The 21,632-nt window shown below is 43.6% G+C and overlaps 1 protein-coding gene across 1 annotated transcript in view; it reads left to right on the forward strand.

The window, feature by feature from the left end:
* The window catches only part of PCSK2 (proprotein convertase subtilisin/kexin type 2), a 1,398,208-nt gene that overhangs the window by 1,039,349 nt on the left and 337,227 nt on the right, over positions 1-21,632 (forward strand). The window lies entirely within an intron of this gene.

A 21,632-nucleotide genomic window follows, 5' to 3' on the forward strand; every position in this document is an offset into this window, starting at 1 on the left:
ATCTTTTCTCGTGAAAATCCCTCACGAGCTGGGTCATGATATATTTGGGCAAGGCATGGAAAAACGTGTTTATAAATTCACGGCTATCCGTGCGCACCCTTCTTGTGGTCTGTGCAAAAGCCCGCTTTAACTCCTGCACAAATTCTTGTGGGGCCTGATCCTCCCCACATTGCAAATTGTAGGCTGCCTTGCGAGCCTCTTGAGGATTTCTGTGAACAGAAAAATGTTTCAGGATGGCCGCCTTATAGGTGGACCATCTTAAATGATTTTGGTCCTCCAGCCCCGCAAAGAAACTGGAGTATTCCGGGGAGAAGGTCCACTTTACATATTGAATGCAGCTTTGGCTGTCCTTCAAATGGAAAGTCTCCATCATTTGTTCAAACAACTCTAAGTGCTCCCAAACAGAATACTTAGCGTTCTTATGGTAAGGCGTGATGACGCTCCTGATCGCCTTAATCTGCTTTAAGGGGTCCTTGAGCAAGGCCCTTTTTGCCTTATTGGCCTTTTTGGTTCGGGTAACCCTTGTCCATTCTTCGTCGGACTCAGAGGCACTGCTCCCAGAGGTTCCCGTCTGTTCTTCCAGGTTTTCCCGGATTCTGCGAGCCTGGGAATGGCTGGCAGAATGTGGGGACCTGGTCTCCTGTGTCCTGCGCAGTTCAGAGGAGTCTTCAGATTCCTCCTTGCTGTCAGGATTTGATGGGTACCCCCTCCACTGACCTAACTGGGCAGAGGTTTTCAGGATGCCCTTAATGGGCCTACTCTCCTGGGGTTCCCCACTGAACTGTATTGTACTTGGGTGCCCATACCCGGATGCCCACCCCTCCATTCCTGGATGGTACTGGCCTATGAGCCCCATGCTTCTGGCTGGATAGTAATCTGCCATCCCTGTGGCCCTGTGCTCATGTGCGCCAGGGGACATGGGGGTGGCAGAGTCCAGGGACTGAGAGGTATGAGGGCCTCTGGTACTAGGGCTCCTGAGGTTATGCTCCGGAGTTTCCATTTCCCAGCGAACCTCATCTCTATCCGCCCCTGCTCCCTGTTGCAATGCAAGAGCCTGCATTTGTGCCTTCAGTTCCTCAGTTAAGGCCTTACTCGACTCTATCAGTCTCTCCTGCATCGCTACCTGCTGTTGGAGCCTATCATTGTGTTGACAGAGGGCCTCATTTTCCCTCTGTGCTTCCTGGTTGGTCCTGGAGAACTGGGCCAGTCTTTGCTGCAGGAGGGTTACCTCCTGAGCTGTGTCCCTATTGGCCTGCTCCTTTCTTGCTAGAGCATCCTCCACCCTCCTGGTGTGCTCTAGCAAGTTCTGGTTTTCTTTTTGGAGGTCACCCAGTCCCTGGTGGGCCAGGTGATTTTCTTCCATTTTCCTTTTTAAATGGCAGACTTCCTGGCCTAAGGCGTCTCTTTCCTGACTAAGAGCCTGCATTTGTGCCGCCAGGTCGTCCCTTTGCCTTTGGAAGGCACCAGCTTTCTGGCGCTCCTGATCAAACTCTGCCTGGGTATCCAGGTCTTTCAGGATCAGTTTATTGCTCTCCTCTTTCTCTCTGTCTAGTTGGATTTGCAGGGTGGCTACCTGCTCTGTGCATGCCCTGTTGAAATTGATCTGTTGCTCCAGCTTTTTCTGGCTCTGCAGTAAGGAGTCCAAACTGTCTTGGTGCTCCTTCTGCAGGGCCAGAAATCTAGTATCCTGTTCTGACTTTTCCTTTTGCAGCACATCCATATCCTCCTTTATTTTAGTAATGTACAGTCTGCTGTCATTTTCTGACTCCTGGCTCCTCTGCAGCCTCTGCTCAGAAGAGTCCAGATCAGATTGGACCTTCTGTAATGCCATCTGTTGCCTATTTGCCAGATTTTGGCTTTCAGCACATCTATCCTGCATGTCTCCCATATATAGGTACAGGTATGCTGCTATCCTGGCGATCTTATTGTGTTCCTCTTTGGCTTTAGGAGCCATATATAGTTCACTCAGGGCCACATGTAAGGGACCCTGATCTCTATATATATCTGACCCTGTTTCAGTGACCTGTTGTGTGATGGCCTGCAACCACACATCCTGGCCCTGTTCGGTCCATTCACCTCTCACAAATAGCTTATGCAAGAGGTGCTCTCTGGCTATTTTCATGTCTACTAAGGTCGTCATTCTAGAGATTGGTCTCTGTCCTGACTTGCAGAAGTTAGTATTTTATTTTTGCAGAACAGAACTTTTCTTGGAGTGTCCCTTTTGAGGAATGCTTCACAGCGTAATGCAGCGTGGTGATCCGACCGGGTGTATGTATCCCGTCAGTTAGCACACTGTATTAAGCTGCACAACTGGTAAATCTAACCCAACGTCTCGGCTCGAGCCCCCACTTTGTGAGAGGATTCAATTCAACACTACAGCTAAGTCAACGCCTAGTCTATAATACTGAATGAAAACCCTTATTGATATATCTTTAGGTCCAGTTCATGCGTTCTGGATGACTACCCCTATATAACACCCCTCTCTTGGAATCCCCCTGACCCCACTGAGCCAAGAAGTAGTTCTGTTTTGCAAGTTTAAAAGGTTTATTTGATAATTTAAACAGATATATATATATCACGCTTTATAATAAATTAATAATTGAATAGCACACTTAATCTGATATGATAAAGATCAACAACGGAGAATCTGGCACTAGCACACTTCTTTATAATTACTAATGAGTTGACATGGAATGGATAAGGTAGCACACTGGTAAATAGGAACAAAAGTATAATGTGGTAGAGGATGCCTTATGTAAGCTCAGGTGGATGCAATATTCAATGAATGCAGTACAGAAAATACGCAATATGATTTCAACCAAACAATGTAATCACTTTTCTCTGGCTATTCACTCCCCCCCTCTTTATGCAATGCAAGGAAATGGGAGGAAGCACACAGTTCTCAGAAATGCAATCAATGTAATCAGTTCAATCCAGCAAGCTTAGACAACAGAAAACAGATAGGAGTTTTGAAATCACAGGCCCAAATTGCTTTGATATGTGCTGGCAATGAATGAGAAATATGCTGGAAACGCTTTTAATTCCCTTTTAGAGGTTCAGGGTGAGTGGTATCTAGTTAATATTAGTCCAGGCTCACACTAGCAATGATGCAGGGATAGTTAACAGGTTAAACGAATTTCTGGCAAATGGAAAGCAGGCATCAGCAGTTTTTTTACATGTGAAGAAATTGCAAATCGCGGCAAAATTCGCGGATGCGCCGAGCGCTATTACAGAGGAACCGCAAGGACTATCTCTACCGTTTTGGGGTCCTAGGAAAGCCTAGGATCTCAGGTTCCAAATGAAAGTTATTGCAAGTCTCTAGCCCAAACGGTTGCGGAGATATGAGTAATTTAGTAAAGGTCGTTTTTGGTTTTGTAAATTTTAAACGCACACTTTTTCAAAATGACAAATTTTACTAGAAATGACAGGTGACAGATAGGAGGCAGTTCTACTTAGGTTAAATAGATTGAATTAGATGAATTTAAACTAAGAGATGTGTTCTGAGTTTTGCTAAGTACTCACAAGAGATTTTGAACAGGAAAGCGACTTGGTCACGATCTTCAGTCTGGTCAGGTCTTTCCGGATTCTGCTCACAGCGCCTGGTCTGGTCTCGGCTAGGCACAGCACTGCTTTCTCTCTGGTCTGGTCTCTGCTAGGCACAGCACTGCTTTCTCTCTGGTCTGGTCTCTGCTAGGCACAGCACTGCTTTCTCTCTGGTCTGGTCTCTGCTCTGGATAGATTGAAGTCTCTAGTTTGGCTTTCTGGAGTTTGATGGAGGTAAGTATGGATTTTTCCGGCAGGGCTTCCAGCGGCAGATGAAATTGAATCTCCCTATGTGTCCTGACTCTCTGCTTTTATCTGTTTCTTGAGAATGGGTGTGTGTGTTGCATCACTAGACTTGCCCCTCTCATTCGTCATTGGTCCGGCTTCCATTCCTCCGCTTGATTGGCAAACTGAACTGTGAGTCAGATTGATGTCATTTTATGATCTCTTGAAACAACCTCTCTTATCATCTGTGCACCCAAATATATATATGATCAAAATCCATACTTCAGAGTTACACAGTTGTTTGAAATTACATATACATGGTGTGGCTGAATTTAGCCATGTCTATGTCCAAATCTGCTCATTCTCGGAGCTTGCATTCAAAGAGTGTACATAATTGACTTTTTAACTGCTTTTTCAATTTCCGACATGGACCCAACTTTACATACATGTGTGCAGGGGGTAGGGACATTAACTGATGAAGTTTCAGATTTTTAACATGCACACATTTAGAGTAATATCCACTTTTCCGCTAAAACCCCCCTGAACATACCACCGGTTCCTACCACGTCTTAAACTGTGGGCAGAAAAATCACAAGAATTATGGTATCATTTATAAAATTTTCACATGTCCGCACTATGAATTATCCCCCTTTTTATAAAACCATATCCTTGCTGCAGGGGTGTGTCTTTTCAGGTCACATGGTACAGAAACCAGTCTTTCCAGTTTCTGCCAAGCCAGCTTGCTTCTCACAGGCAGTGCTCCTCCCAGCTCCTGCCAAGAGGAAGCTACAATTTACGACTGCGGTAATAAAAACCTTTGCCTGAGTGAAGAGGGCTTTGTTCACTCTCTTGCAGAGCACAGATAATTCAATTATCAGATAGATGGCATATCCTTTGTGTGGGCAGCAAAAGGAACATTGGCCTGGGAACATAGTTGTGACTCAAGTTTCACTCCTGATGGGATCCGTTGCTAGGCAAAATCAAGTTCCTTAAGCCAGACCTTCAGCTAACTTTTTGTTGCTTTTAAAATAACTTGTAATTTTACACATGCAGCTAGAATGCTGATTCTAAGTGCAAAACTATGACATTTCAACAGTTACAAAGGCATGTGACACCAAACATAGGTCACTCATTTAATTTAACATTTTCGATTTTGGTGGTTTTAAATCCAGTTGCAGTTAGGCTTAAGCTGCTGACTCCATAGCATTTTTGTTATAAGCATTGTTTTTGGGCTCTTCATTTCCCAGATTTTGTAGGCACACAAAACTCCATTCTGCCAAATGTCTGCTGGTGTTCAGTGAATATTTTGCACATGTTGCAAGGTTTGAAATAGGCATTTTGCTTGCCTTCAGAAACACACAGAGTGGTTTTAAAACGCCGGCTTTTGGATAGTGGTGAGTACTGGTACTGCACTCATTTTTGGGATTTAAGAAATGAATTCCCCACACTTCTAGGTTGCATTTGGCAATCAGCATTGCCATTCCCAATGGTTTCAGACTACTGTGCGGGTAGTCCAATGGTGGTTTTAAAGCGCTTTGAAGCTAACCGGCGCTACTGTTTTTCCTTTGGCAACCCATTTCCCTCATGGCAACCCGGCCTTTCATTCTCGCACTGGTGGGTGGCAAGTGAGGCAACCATTTTGGTGGGCGCACAAACTGCGCAGCTTTCCTGGATTTCGGCGCACATGTGGGTTTTCCGCCATCTTGAATTTCCTAAGCCCACAGCACCAAATGTTGTAGCAGGATAGCTTAAACGTGGGTCAGGACACCCAACAAAGGAGTGGGAGACCCCCTGTTTTATATTCAAAAGTCAATAGGTGTTTGGACAAATCCCTGTCCTTGAGACACGTGGTTTTTGCCTTATGACATCATACCCAAAGTGCTTTGTTCTAAAAGAAGTGGAGGGGACAGGAAGGAAAGAGAGGTAAGGAGATATACAAGATGGTGGAGCCCTCCTCCAACAATGTTGGGCTCTTTCTATATACACTAACCCTGAACCTTTCTCAGACCCATATCATCAAAGGCTCATTGGAAGGCAATACCCTGGTATGAGGCTTTGTGCTTTGTGTAGCATGTGCCCTTTGATCTGCTTTCCCAGCACAACCACTGTTGAGGGCTGCCTCCCTGAAGAGATGTGTTACCCGACCGTACAAAGAATCAAAGGATCAAAGGATCAACCGAGAGGCACAGCCATTCATTGTCTTGCTCTGCAGGCTTGCAGGGCCAGGCTGTCTGACCACAGTACCCACAAGTTGTCTACAGCTGGCCTTGGTCACTGACACATGTATGATATAAATCACGTGTTGCGTCTTATAGTTATGTGAATTTCTAGCCACCATACCAGCTTCATGCTAGAATACCATCTGCCACAAGAATCGTAATTCCTCATGACTATGTGGTTTTGGAACAGTCAGAGATACTAGAGGTCAGGATGAACTGAATGAGCTACTTTCAAGGCTGCAATTCTCTACGGTGTTTCTTCTGTATCATCAGCATCTTTAGAAACAAGTGATATCACTGCAGTGTAATTTTCAGCAACAGTCCCCACAGGGGTAGCACTCCCACCTATTAGTAGCCTGAAAAGCCTGCATTAATGTCCCTGAGCAACTCGTGGGACCATTAAGGAGGGTCTTGGGCCCCTAATGAGCAGTAATCCCATCCCCCAATGGTGCTATGGCTTTTAGCAACTGTGAGAGGGCAGCCGCTGATGGAAAAAAAGGGCCCCAAGCTGTCTGCTGTGACTGCAACATCTCCATGGTAAGGTGTAGTTTTGGGGACATGGCATACTGATGGGTCGGTGCCACAGGAAATAATAGCATGCCACAGAATTTGGTGGGCCATCACACAAACGAAATACCAGGAGCACGAGTAGGGAGGTTTGAAGGATTGCCATCTGGCAAGGATGTAGAAGCCTTGGCTTCATTGATGTGTAGTAAATGTAAACTGGTGCAGGTAACTTTCTCTCAGAGAGGATAGTCTGCTGACCAGACAACCCTCTCCACAAACTCTGAGCCAAAAGTATAACGTACACCTGTTCACTGCTGAATCCGTAACCTGATCTGCAGTGGATACTCTACTATGGCACAGAGCCGGGTTAGTGGGCACAGGTGCTCTGTGACAACTGCATTGACAGTCACATCATTGCCATGTGGGCTGATTTCAGATATCCACCCACGTTCCCAAATCACATAACTATGAGAGTTATTATCCTGATGGCAGTAGTAAACTTCAAATATAAACCAGTTAGGGCATGGCAGCTACCATCTCTCATATGTAGTACAGCACTGTGCACCCAGCACAGCAGGGGAAGAGTTACTGGATGGCTATGGCTCTCTTTTGATCTGTTGTGAGGTCGGGTAGCACCTTTCTCTGGTAAGTCAGCTTTGCAGCAGAAACTGGTCTGGGAAAAGGCACAACTATCCCAAAAGGACAAGCCTCACAATAGGGTGCTGCATACCCAAAGGGCCTTTGATGCTATTGACAAGGGAAGATGGTGGAGTTAGTGTAGTCAGTGGAAGATCATACCAGCTATTGGAAGATTTCACCAACTTGTTTTCTCTCTTTATCTCTTGCCCTTCCTGTCCCCTTCACTTCCTTTAATACACAGCACTTTGGGCATGATGTCAGAAGGCAAATACTGCTCGTGGCAAGGGCAGGAATTGGACCTCTAAAGTAGGCTTGCTTTAGTCCAATCACCTGTAAACTTGTGCCTGTAAAAGATGGGCTCTCCAACTCCTTCACTGATTCAATCTTGGACAAACATCTTGGGAAGAATTTGTTTGGACCTCTTATTAGAAGAGTTGTTCTCTCAAAAGCCCTCAGGCACTGAGGTAAAGAAGGAGCAGTCCAAGGCATAGGCAAGCTCGCTCCATACCCACTCACAGGACACATTGAGGAGACTCTTGCTATGCACAATGACCTGCTTCTCAGCACCTTCATTGGGAGAGCAGGCCCTGAAAGGAATAATTCTGTCCTAGAACCCATTGAGTGGGTCTCACAGCAACTGGAGGACCAGCTCAGCAAAGTCCCCTGTTCTAATGCATCAAATGGTAAAATCTAATTCAAACCGTGCTTTGAACCACCATTGAACCAGAGGGACACACCAGTACTGTTTTTGGCACTCAACTGAAGATTCAAACCACAGTGCTTGCAACTTCAAACTTTTGTGGGGATGCATCTTGTCCTGGCAGAGCCCGTCACTTGCTTGGCTCGAATCAAACACTCATCACTTGACTTGACTCGAGCTCCTGGAGTGTCACTCATTGACTTGAACCAGCAGTATGGCTCGACCTTGCCCAACCTCGACTGCACACCGGAACATCAGGATCACAGCTTCCAACCATCACCAAATTTTAACTTGAACTACCGAAACGTCATGTATCAACTCGACCCAGTAGTTACTGCATGTCTTGAACCAGCTCTGAATCGATCCTCCTGAGCGCTCTGAACTGCATCGTTCGAACACTGCCTTTGAACCTCTCTGGGCCAACAGGACTTGGCAAAACTGAACTGGGATCAATCCACTCACACAACATCTCGAATCCTAGTTCAATGCCGTTGGAACGCCAAAGACCTGCAAAAAGTACAACTGACCCATAACTGACCCGGTCAATTTTGTGCCCTAAATAGTGGCTAGATCATGTGTGCACCTTTTTCATCTTAAGACATATCCTTTTTAAAGAACTTTGTGGCTGTTGAATTGCCTTTCACCCCTTTATTCTTACCCAGTGTGTTGCATCGCTCGTTCTTTCCACAGGGGTCGGTTTTGAACAGTGTTTAGTTATTTTTGCAGATGGTGTATTTAATTAGTATATATATAAAACACGGCCTGCGGTAGCGGCCGGGTAGTTATGGTTAAGTTGCTCAACACGCCTACAGCCCAAACCGATGGATGGAGTTTCACCAAATTTGTGCGAGGCGCAACGGCTTGTAAATTTGGTGTCAATCCATCCAATAACCAAAAAGTAGGTGCAAGAAAATGTGTGATATCTGGGTTCGGTCCGCGGACACATTTCCCTATTCGGTCCAAGGACAGGCATCCGATTGGCCTAGAGGGTGCTGTGATGTCCGCGATCATCGGACGCGCCCACTGATTGAATGGTGAAAATCATGAAGTGCGCTAAAGACATATTAAAAAAACACAACATTGCACTTGTCAAACATATCAAACATTCTCTGCGGAGGTGAGGGGTGATGAGGATGGGATGGGATGTGGCCAAAAGAAGCCAACAAATGGGTGGTTTTCACCCCCGAAGTCTGCAAACACTCCAGATGTTCGGGTACAGTCCTGTGATGTTTTGGAACACTTGAGATGTTCGGGGACATCTGTGCCTACTTCTGCATTACAGGATTGGTGAAAATCAGTTTTTGGATGGCTTATAACTTTGGCGTCACTCAACGAAACTGCATGAAATTATGGAATTCTATTCTAGAGCTGGTTCTGAATGGTTTGGTCAGATGCTGTCAAGAGGGGGTCCCAAAATAAGGTGAAGGCTTATAAATGTGGTGCCATTTGACGAATCTACACAAGTTTGCAAAACCATTTTAAATCGAGATATAAATGTTTTTGTAAAGTTTGGTGGGATTTTCTCAAGAGGGGGCTAACTTAGAGGTGGTCTGTACATTTTTAAATGGCTTATAACTATATTGCCGTTTGACAAATGTGGACAAAAATTTCAGAAAGATTATAGACCCAACCTTGAATGTTTGTGTAAAGTCTGAATGGATCTTGGGGGCTAAGTTATATCATTATTGTATGTACATACATTTTGACACAAATGAAAAAATAAAACATGGGCGGATTTCAAGCAAACTCGTGTAAGGAGCATTGGCAAGGACCTTAAAGCATGTTTTTGCAAATGTGCCAGTGTTTTATTTTTTGACAAGTGTCATAATGTAGGTGCAAAACATTTTGATATACCTTTGGTGACTGAGGTATAGCCTGTGCCCATGGGCAGTGGCCAGATTTTCCGGGTCATCGTATAAGGTCATGACCTGGACAATCTGGCTACTGGCCATGACCACAAGAGACAACAAATGGGGTTAAAGTAGTCATGTCCATCTAGGACCAGCTATGGAACAGCGTCGAAAATCGCATCCCTTCAGCCTATATATTCATCATTCACCATTGATGGCACCACTATCCCAGTTCTCAAACAAGTAAAGACACTAGGGGTCTAACTTGACGCAACACTCACCATGACTAAGCAAGTAAGCACCCTTGCTTCTTCCACCTCCTACACAGCCAAACTGATTTCTCTTAGTCACAAATTCCTCACACCAGAAAACTGCATTACACTAGCAAGAGCGCTCATACTATCAAAACTCGACTATTGTAACACCTTCTTCCTAGGTACTTCTAACACCAACCTTTCCAAACTCCAACTCATGCAGAACAAAGCCCTCCGTGCTGCACTTGGCATAAAAAAAATCCGAGCATATCTCTAGTATCAGGAGACAAAATCATTGGCTTCCCATCAAAGCCAGAATACTATTCAAAACCCTCGGTATTGCCCATAAATGTATCACCAACAAAGCTCCCAAATACCTTCTCAACACAGTCATGAAGAAATCCCACACCAGGCACCTCAGACTGAATAACAGTGAAAACCTCGAAATCCCAGGTTACAAAAGAGAAAAATCAGGAGGCAGCAGTTTCAAAGTACTCGCTCCGAGGCACTGGAATACCTTACCCATTAACATCAAGAATGAACAATCCTTCCCACTATTCAAAAAATTACTTAAGACGTGGTTATTTAACCAGGCCTAGTTGATCCCAGATATTTTGCACCCCTGACCGACGCAAATCCTGCACTGTATATAAATGTACATATTGTAATATTGTAAACCTGTATTGCTGTTTTCATGTTTTTATCATTTCTAAGATTGTATTCTGCCTCTGTCTGTATCTACGCCGTGATACCTCCGGGTCTGGGTGTGTAACAAATGTTATATAATAAAATAAAAAATAAAAATATGTGGTAAAGTTATTTGAAAGTGGGATAGGTTTGAAAGGGAAAATAAATGTGCTTGTGGTAATCTGGTTATAGGGTTCTGCCTTCGCCTTCTGCAGGCTGCAATGGAAAGGGAAGAGGGGCCCTGCCTTCTGTTTCCATGGTGGCCATCTTGGAAAAGGATTTCCCTTCCTACAGCGGGACGCTGCAGCCGTACCACTGTAGGAAGAAAAATACATTTTATAGCACCCTGGGTTCCCGCTTTGGGAACCTGGGTGCTAATGGCCTTTATCGCCCATTGCAGGGCCTGGAATGGATGATAATGGTCTGGAGCCCTCATTATTTATTTATTTATAATGCGCCGAAGCCCGCAGGCATCAGGGCGCACACAGATACACTTCACTTGGGTCAATAACTTGGACTGCCGGGGTTGTTATCCCCTGTTCCATTTCCTGGAACAGGGGATGAACGCCACATTATTCCCATTAGCATAACACAAAATGCTAATGGAAATGTTGGAAAAACTTATTGAGTCTATCTAGTTTAATGAGAAATGTACAGTAGATGTAGTCTATGAGATTTTTTTTGTTCTAATTTATTTATTATTTTAATAGTCTTTATTGATATATGTAGAACAATAAAATCATTGTTTATCAACATAATGCAGTTATCTATTAGTAGTTCAGTTGAAGGAGGATAACAAGAACAAACAAGAATTTCTAAAGAGCATGCAACAGAATACACTGTGATCTAATTAACTTATATATAACTTCAACTATGAAACATAGTAAATAAATAAGTGGATTATGGGACTATGAATAGTGAAAGACTAAGCAATGAAAGACACTGCATTAAGGTTAATTGAGTGGGGGAGAGACAAACGTGGAACAAACATGAGACCAATATAAAACACACAAGAGACAAAAGGGAAGGAGAGGGAGCATAGTGAACAGATTCAAGAAACTAGAGAAACATTTCCAGAAGCATAATCATTTTGGCATCAGAGATAATATACAGATAGTAGAATGCAAGGAACATTCAAGGAATATAAGAGACCTGAGAAGGTCACCTTCCATGCGTGGTAACATTAAAATGATCCAAATAGCGGATGAAGAAGGACCATTTGGCATTGTACTTGGGAATAGAGTTTAGGTTGTTAGCCATACAGCGTTCCATCCTTTGTGTGTGACATATGTTATTCCACCAGCTTCTGATGCATAAGGAGATTTTTTTACTGTGCAAGGAACCTTTCTTTTGTTGTTTTAAAAAACAGAAATGTGTGCAGGACAGCTTAGAACGTAAGGTGGGGAGGGAAATGAGAGAAGAGGCACCAAGCACTAATATGGAGGGACAGGTGGACAAGGGGAGATGTTGCATGTGTGTTACTTTTAAGGTAGTGGCCAGTGTTTCTCATGCTACTTGATTATAGCTTCAAAACTTCGAAATTGCTTCCCCCTGCAGAGTGGTGTGTTGCAGTATATACAGAGGACTGTTGTCTTCGAAAGATATGGATACACAGCCTCTTTTATTGCTTGCAAGGTACCTTGTGAGATTTTGTGTCCCACAGAAGTAGGCTGTGTGGTTAAAGTATTGGTTGAGGAAGATGATGTGGAGGAAGACAGTCTACTACTTGCTAAGAAAGGAACCATCTTTCTGAGAGCATTGCGTTGGTTGGATTTGGTGTGACAGTGCACGGATGTGGTCCAGTAGGAGTATTGTCCAGGTAGGCTGCGCCCGAGTACAGTGCATTTCACCTTTGTAGCTTTAGCCTTTGGTACATTCCCAATAGTGGTAAAGAACAGCCGCATCCATGATTCTCTCTGGGTGCTAGAGGTAGGCAGTTCCTCTACCTCATCCTCTACCTCATCTTCTTTGTTCTCTTCATTGTCTTTGGAAATACTGTTCTTTTTTTATTGTGTAGGTCTTCGAGTTGGTGGTGGTGGTGGCTCTTGGGAAGTAGTGATGCAATAGGTGATGCCATTTTTAAGATAAATAGTAGTTTTGCTACTATTCTTCCAAGTATGTGCTTTGTACTAGATTGTTAATGGATAATGAGTAAGAATAGGTGTAGGAGCTGTGCAAGGCTACATTTTGAGCTTCAAAGTTCCTAGATCAGTAGAAAATGCAGTTCTGAACTGTCCTCGAAGCAAGGACCCGAAGTGAAGGGCAAACGCGTTCATGGACACGTCATCATGCCGCGTGCAAGCACATGGGTACATGGCACTCTCCGGAAGGTCTGCGATGATGTCAGAAGTTCACGGACGTCGACAGATGCAAAAACAGTGGAAAAAGTTGCAAAAAGTGTATATAACTGTTAGAAATCATGCTATATGGTGGGAAATGGCAGAGTTTTAAGGTGCAACTTTGTACATTGGACACAAATGTTGCTATATTGGGGTAAGTATAGTATTAGTAAGTTTTAGGAAAATAGAATTCACTGGTAAAAACCCATGAAAATCTCTGAAAAACTTTGTTAAAGGGACGTTGTAGTTAAGTTCCACTAATAAAAATCAATGAAATGTAATTAAAACATTTTGTTAAAGGGACGTTATGGTTCAATTGCACTAATAAAAACCTATGAAATTCAAAGAAAAAACTTTGTTAAAAGGATGTCATGGTTAAGTTGCAATGATACAAACCTATGCAATTCAATGAAAAAACGTTGCTAAAGGGACATTATGGTTACAAAGAAAACTGAAAAACCTCAGAAATTCGTCAGTTATGGTAAGCTAAACAACCGTAAAATTCCCAGGACATCAAACATGACATCACAAATGTCAGTGATGACATCTCTGATGACAGCACATATCTTCATAAAGCTTCTTGTATATTATTCCTAACATTTATCAAATGCTATATATCATTTTGTGCTATGTTTAAATACTTATGCTTAATCCTTATACAAGGGCATTTGTGCTTAAAAATTCACTTTTTTGACCTATTTCTCAAAATGTTATTTTGGGAAAACCTCCACACCCCACTTAGAGAAGTTGGGCTTGCTCGCGCGCTGTAACATGGGTCCACTCTGAAAAACCTTTCAATGGACACTTTTGGTTGTCAGTCCCCCACGCCCTGCATTGTACCCGATTTGGATGACATACTGTTCAACACGAATGAAGTCCAGACTCGAACACAACTTGACCTGTGACTTTTTCCCCCTACTCTCTGTTCACTCCCGCCTGCCAGGCACATGTCTAGATGTCACTGCAACTTTGTCCATTCAGGTCACTCTGAAAGGAAAGAGGGACCTGCAAGAAATGAGGTCCTTCACGCCTGAGTGTTTCTGAAGATGTCGTGGCGGTATTTAGAATGACACTCTTGTTCTCTTGCCAGGCAAAGGCGGAGAGGAGACAGTGAATCATATGGCGAGAGGTCAGGCAGAAACATGATTTCATTGTTGAATCGCATACCTTCCCTCGCAGAAAGCGTTTCATCTCGACGTGTTATGTCTGTCTGTAACATGCGTTCGCGCTGAGCAAGGGCACTGTGTCACCTTGGCTGCAAGCAGTGTTTCTATGGAGCTGTTGTTCAACTCTTCGTAGCTCCGAAACTTCAATGCGTTCCCTGTCCTTTCACATATTTACAGGCATTAGTGCTCTGCCGAGGATCACTGCACTGCAGTGAAACAACAAACCTTCTACCGAGATTTCTGTTGATACCAACCCAAACAGTAATGAAAGAGGATTTTATTATGTATGGGTACCTTTTAAAGATAATTGAATTTACATGGGTGTGCTCATAGTAGCGTGGGACATTGGGCACGTGATGCATTTAGATTGTACCTGTGCTTTTATAAAACGATTGCACCACCTACTGGCCACAGGCTTTTAAGTCGCCACTGGAAATTCGACCTGTTTCTGTCCAATTGCTGGACATTTTGCAAGCGTTGTCAAGTGGCCGGCCATCTGGTGGCATTAGGACTCTATAAAATCGCATTATGCACACCTGGGCCAGATTAAAGAAACGTTGCACCGGTGCAAGTGCAATATTAGCACTAGGGCAAAGTTTGCCCTATTTTTAAATACACTGGGACACATTAGAAAACTAATGCACCATGACAAGTGCAGTTTGACATATTAAAAGCATGAGGGAAAACAATTGCCCTAGTGCAAAAAAGATACATTTTTGATGCATTTTTGCATCAGGGAAAAGTTTGCCCTAGTGCTAATACCGTTCTGTATTAGCACTAGGGAAAACTTTGCCCTGCTGCAAAAATGCAGTAGAAATTCATCTTTTTTGCACTAGGACAATTTTTGCCATGGTGCTTTTAATATGCCAAACTGCCCTTGTCATGGTGCAGTAGTTTTCTAGTGTGTGCCAGTGTTTTTAAAAATAGGGCAAACTTTGCCCTAGTGCTAATGCCGTGCGACTTTGCCCTTGCATTGGCGCAAAGTTTCTGTAATCTGGCCCCTGGCACGCAGTGGTCGAAGTGTACGAGAAGAAGTAGTGGAATTATGTTTCCTGCTGGCCTGCCCAGTCCCCACAAAACCCCACTGCCACGCCCCTCCCACGCGCAATCCAAACCCCTAAACAAACGCGCCTGCTATTTAAGGGAACGTTCAGTGCAGTGTGCTGAAGTGCACGTTTCAACTTCTTCCTACACTTTTATTTTAAAAGTAAACCATTCCGGAATTGTTTCTTTTAAAAATAAAACTTCAGGAACAGTAAAACTTTTTTTTTAAAAAGAAAGTATTGAGAACCGCTCCCTACCACACCAGCTCGCTTCCACATGGAACATCTGCTGCAGGCTTAATCTGCTTTAGTTGAGCTCCCAGATCCCCAAAGATGAGTTGGTCTCAAACAGGGCAGGCCCAAGACCTAAATTATAAAGTTCTACCAATCGGGAACTGGTCAAATGCCTTCTTGAGTAGCTAGTCCTACAATGTTGCATGCCACAGGCCTCCTTGAAGACTCCTTGCTTGACCTTTTAGATGCTTGGGAAAAGTTCACAGCGTATTGTGGGGGAGGTGCTGAAAATCACACCAATGCAAAGGGCATTGAACACATAGTGAGAGTGTATACACTAGGCAGCACTCAAATTATAAACACTGCATGCATGTCTGTGTGTGGCCATGCATGGGATTTATAAAGTGCAAGCGTAGCTGGGAAGAAACAGAATGCTGCACATTAAGGACACAGTGCACCCCAGCGCAAGAGGTGTAGTGCAGGGGGTAAGAACATTGAGGAAAACAAGAATAGACGATGGCATGGCATTCTGGGGTACACAGACCTGCAGTAAGTAGTTCATTGTGAAACAGATGAAGGGAGCAGTGACAACTGCAGTTGGTAAGCGAGCTCAGGAGATTGATGGCTTGCGACTGTGACCTGTGTGTCATCTGCAGGTTGCAGGATCGAATCTCGGCAACTCCAACTCAGCCTTTCTTCCTTCTGAGGTTGATAAATGAGCACCAACTCTGTTTGGGGGGTATTGTATGTTTATATGTTCCATGTAAAGCGCTATATAAATAACGCATCATTGTATATTTGGTTATGTTTAGTTTTTAGTTAAAAGACAACCTTTACAGACAGATGAAAGACACATTTTGCTGACTGCTATGACTTCAGGAATATATGACTGCTGGCTAAGAATAAGGTAGCCCAGATTTATAAACAAGAGATCAATGTGTTATGGATTCTCATTTATGTTGGCCAACTGCGTATGATCATAGCCTTACTCCCCTTTCTGCACATGTAGAAACCTGTATGTTGCTATCATTGAGTTGAAGAATATTTCGGGTCGTGCACTCACTGATGTCATAACGCATGGTACGAGGAGCCGTGTATCAGTTTACACCCAGTTAGCATCCCCCGAGCAGGAGATAAGTATCATCAACAAAGGTACAAACTAAAGCCATGTGGTAGTGCAGAGCAGTGCAAATAACCACACAAAGACCACACTATGCACCTCATGAAAGCCCAGTATTTTACAAAGTAAAGGAAAAAACATTGACACGAGTAGGTGCACATGACATCTTTCAGCAGTTTGATCATATTCTAGCACTGGCGCAGTTATATAAACAAACTCCAGTCCTAGAATACGTGGCGAAAGTGCCTGATAATGTAAGGATAAAAAAACAACTGTTTCCACAACGACGTTCTTTCCTTTCAATATAATGACGGAATAGCCTCCAAATGATGTCCTAAAACCCCTGAAATCCAGCAAAGCTGCTGGGGGACTTTTTAGGTAAGGGAAATGAGCCTTTTAAGAGAATTCTCCCTAACACGGATAACCCCAACAACATTCCCAGAAGAAAATATTTTTGTGTGACATCCTGAACTGCAGAAACTTTGGCACATTCCTGTTTGCAACTAGGATGGAGGTCCAGTAGTCTGGGGAAAAGCAACAAAAGGCCTGTTTCTTGGTTTTATTTTTGTGTGCCAGTTTAGTCTCAAACCTTGCAATGGTCTGCCTCCTAATTGGGCGCATTTCACCTGAGCCCACATGTCTAAGTAGGTTGATGTTTGGGCAGGTATTGCCATGTATGTGATGAAAGCAGTTTTGAAGAGTGATCTGGTAATGATGGGTAGACAGTAACCTTATCCTATGATGGCGAAATGTGGTCACATTTCTTCCATAATGTGGTTGAACAGTCCTAAGGAGGGCAGGTATGCACAGGGTTCCCTCCATATTAGTGTGCGGTTACCAGGTCCAGGACCATGGTTTTGAAACCCTCCAGTGGATACAAGGCTTTTTTCCTCTGGAAGAGTTCTTGTTGATACCAGGTAGTTTGGGATTTTTTGTTCACATATTATCAGAAGCAGATATTGTTGTCAATAATGAACTTGAGCGATTAGGCATATCTGCCCAACAAAGGTGGGACTCCATCAAGATGCATTCCATTATGATGGCGTCTTGTTTTGATGGATAGCCAAGTTGGATTAATTTGATTTGGTGACATTAGAGACATTTAGAAGTGACCCATGTGGTTTCAAATGGAGATTGGAGAACACTGCTCAGAGCACTTATCTCAGCTGGGCTCTGAAGATGATTAGGCAATGTCAGATCTGAAGTTGCCAATCTGGGCATATTGCTATCTGTCTGAGTGGTATGAGGTGAACCAGTTATGACTGTGATTGTGAACCCTAGTATATCTGTTAGTATACTTGTAAATGTGAAGTGGCAGACAATCTCAATCACGGCAGAGAGATCAACGAGGAGCAAGGCAGGAGTCACACTTACCCATGTAAAATGTCAACTATGAACTGGATAGCAGCAGTTGGCAGTTTCCATTTTGCATCTGGGTCTAAATCCAGATTTGTTGTCTGGGTCTACAGTGTTTTCTTTGAGGGGTGGGTAGATTAATCCTGTTTTAAGGTATTTGGTGAGTTGCCCAGATCCAGTGAATACTTGAATATCTGGAGTGGGAGATGATGGCAGATCTTGAGAACGGTTTCATAATGGCATAGGGAAGGTTTCCTTGGATGAGGTACACTTTAGAGGCACAACGGTATCATTGAGGTTCTGGTGGCGAAGCTGCGAGATGTGGGCAAGGGTTGTATTTTCCATGAGATGGGATTGTGGGGGAAGGAGGCCACTGGTTCTGAAGCACTGATATGTTGGCCGATTTATAAATCTTGTTGTTGAAGATGTTGTTAATTGCAATATATATTCCTGCACTCTCTGGCTTTACCGGTTCAGGCAATGAGCTGGAGCAGAGTGTGTATGCCACAAAGAGGGATTTACTGCTATTAGAGTATTCCATGCTAGTTGTGGAGTACACAGCTTTAGCTTCAGTGATGGGTGCTGGCACGTCTGAGAAATACTTCTAATGTGTGGACATTCTCATACTTATGTGTTTTGCGTCTGTGGTTTTCTTTCATTTGAGTAGTACTTTCATGGTCAGTCTTTTGCCGGGTGCACTACAGAGTTTAACCCTTGCACCACATTGTATCAGGACGTGTGTATGAATTTCCTTGGGGCAAGTGAGCAGTCCTGATAGTTTGTATTTTTTACTTTTCTCTCTCTCAGAAAGTATGCTCCGTTAATAAGCACTCACTTTCTAAATGCTACGTGTTCAATCACATGGGTCCAGTCTACAGACACACCAGCAGCTGCCATGTAGTTCGACAACATGGCAGCCACAGAGCAGCATGCACATTCCTGACAACAGCCTGCTGGAATCTAAATTATTCCAACAATCATGGTTTGCATTTAACAATGGGCCCTATATTGAGGATCCACCATGTGGACTGTGGTGTCACCACCTCTTCACAAATGCCACCAGTAACAAGGTCTGTCTAAGAAAGATATGTTTAAGTGTTTTATTTGCAAACATATTTAACCACATTTTTAAGTTTCAGGATTGTTCTCAGATCAAACAGTTCCTGCATCAGGATAACACTGGCCAAACTAAGAAATAAGAGGGTGAGGATGATAGGTTGTCTCAACATAAACAAATAATGCTTCACAAGTCTATCCCTGGATTGAGGTTTTGGGTAATGGGGCTCCTCTATCAAAGTAACCAAAAACACAGTCCTTCCCCCACTCTATGCCACAGGGTTCCTCAATATAAATGTTCAAGATTCCAAAGTTCAACCAAAATCAGTGTTCGAGGCCTGTTTCTTATATACTGTTGCAAGGAGGCTGACTTCTCTTCTTCCTGAATCCATACAGAAGGTGACATTGCAGGAGAACAGGGATGAGTAGTGGCTAAATCGCTGACTCTGGCCGAAACAGCTACTAAACCAGCATTGACCCCAGTCATAAAGTTTAAACGGACACAGCCCAATGTATATTCCTCCTGTGACATTTGTGGTAGCGTGGGCAAAGGACAGGCTATACTCTCAGGAAATGTCTGAAGTGATCAAAGTAACAACCCAAACAGCAAAGGTAGAGACTCCAAAATAAAAGAATGTCCAATCAAGACATATATACTTTAATTAAACAATATAAAAATACTAATTATTAACTAGAAAACACAGGAAAAAAACTATTCATGTAAGAGAAAGCAGACACTGAAGAAGTGGCAAGTGGCACTCTGGGTACTTGAGCACGGGTGATCAGACAAGGAATTGAAGCAATGTCAATGTTCCAAAAGAATATGGGCCTCATTACGAGTACGGTGGTGTGGGAAATAAATTGTGGTAAATGCATTACTGCTGCATTCCTGCACTGCCATACTACAGCTTTGGTGATAAGGTGGAGGATGTTCCACCTCACTGCCAGCGGTAATTCTGCCAAAATCCCCATGGAGTCCTATGGACTCTGGAAATGGGAATTTACATCACCTACCACCAGTTTGAAACTTGCAGTAAAACTGTGGGACCAAGAGGTGGCAACAGTAATTCCATTTGGCCATATCCTGCAGATTTACCACCAAAATACTGCTAAACTTGTATTGGGGCCCATAAGTCATTTAAGAACAGGATTGAAAAAGGGCCCTATAATACACTATGGTGTCAAAAGCAGACCAGGGGAGCAGGGCATCTTGACAGTACCTTATTCTTTGTCTGAGGTGGTTTGACAGGCCTTTTCAGGGCTTTGCTTGGAGTTCAACACGGTTCGAGATGTTTTGAGTCACATTGATCCTGGCAGTGAAGCAGCAACGAGAGTGGCTATGTGTGGAATGAGTCAGGACTTGATGTGGTGCAGTTCAGAGGGACCAATATGTTCAGATCAATGGTTGAGTCTGTTCGAGACAGTATTTTGCTGCTGGGTCAAGTCAATGAGTGACAAGATGGCTTCCAGCGGTTTGACTTGGGTTGAGGCAAGGTCTTGCTGGTATGTTCCAGTGTTCAAAGATGCAATGAGTTGAAGGCTTCCAGAGCAGTGAGCTGGTGTTCAAGCTGAGGTGGCAAAGAGGGATACAGCTGTGAGGCTTAATTGAGCCGGTCCAAAGATGCAGACAAGCAGTTTGAAGCAGTTTAAACACGTGAATAGTGCCAAAAGCAGCACAGTGGGTCCTGACCATTCAAACTGTGTCAAACACAGTTTGAAGATTGTCAAAGCAGTGCAAACAAGATTACAGTTGCAAGGACCAACTAAACCAATCCAGGGTAACATTTAGGGGTATCTGATGCTGGAACAATGTGCCTGCTGCAGAAACAACCTTGCCCGGGACAATGACCCCTGGAATTGGCAAACCTAAAAATGTTCTCTAGCAACATTCCTGGCCAACAAGTTCTGAAGAAGGAATTGCCCATATGTTAAAACCCAGGACATGGTCCCAGAGCAACCAAAAATCAACTGCATTTGAGCCAACAAAACTGCACTCAAGTAACTTTTGAGCTGCTACAAGACACACTGTTGCTGATTTTGACATTCTCTCAAACCGATTCAAGCCATTTCAAGGCATTGACTCCACCATCGCACACCTTACATCATTGGACTTTGTCCAACAGGCTCACTGAAGCGCAGATGAAACAACATGTTAAGACATATTTTAGCTATTGAACCACACGGATGTACACATCAAGCTTCCTTTGAGTCTTGACCCGATTTCCACTTGTTGAAGTGCACCCTGTTTTCCCCATTTCAAACCAACTCGACTGTCTCAACACCAACTTGATCCCACAGAAAACCTCCATAAGCCTGGCTTGATGCTGTATGCTGTTGAGCGCCAGGAAGACGATTGCAAGTAGTACATATATATGCTACCTCCATGACCTGGATTCAAGGCAAAGAGCGAGGCAGTCCCTTACAGTCAGCCCCCCCCCGTGAGCTGAACCAGGAATCAGGCTGGTTTGCAAAGGTAAATATTTATTTATGTATTTAAAATTTAATCACCTTATGTTTCAATAGGTACACAACAATCACCAACGGGGGGACGTAACACTGAATAATCTCTTTAATACACGAGGAGTAAGTAGTGAGAAAAACAATTCAGCACAGAAATAATACTTGTGTGTGGGTTCAGAGCAGATAGCACTGTGGTTAGAGGTCCCCCTGCACACCCCTCAACCCCCAATAGGT

The sequence above is a fragment of the Ambystoma mexicanum genome, chromosome 4q (genome assembly GCF_040938575.1).
Source record: "Ambystoma mexicanum isolate Mex_15411 chromosome 4q, UKY_AmexF1_1, whole genome shotgun sequence".
Lineage (NCBI taxonomy): Eukaryota > Metazoa > Chordata > Amphibia > Caudata > Ambystomatidae > Ambystoma > Ambystoma mexicanum.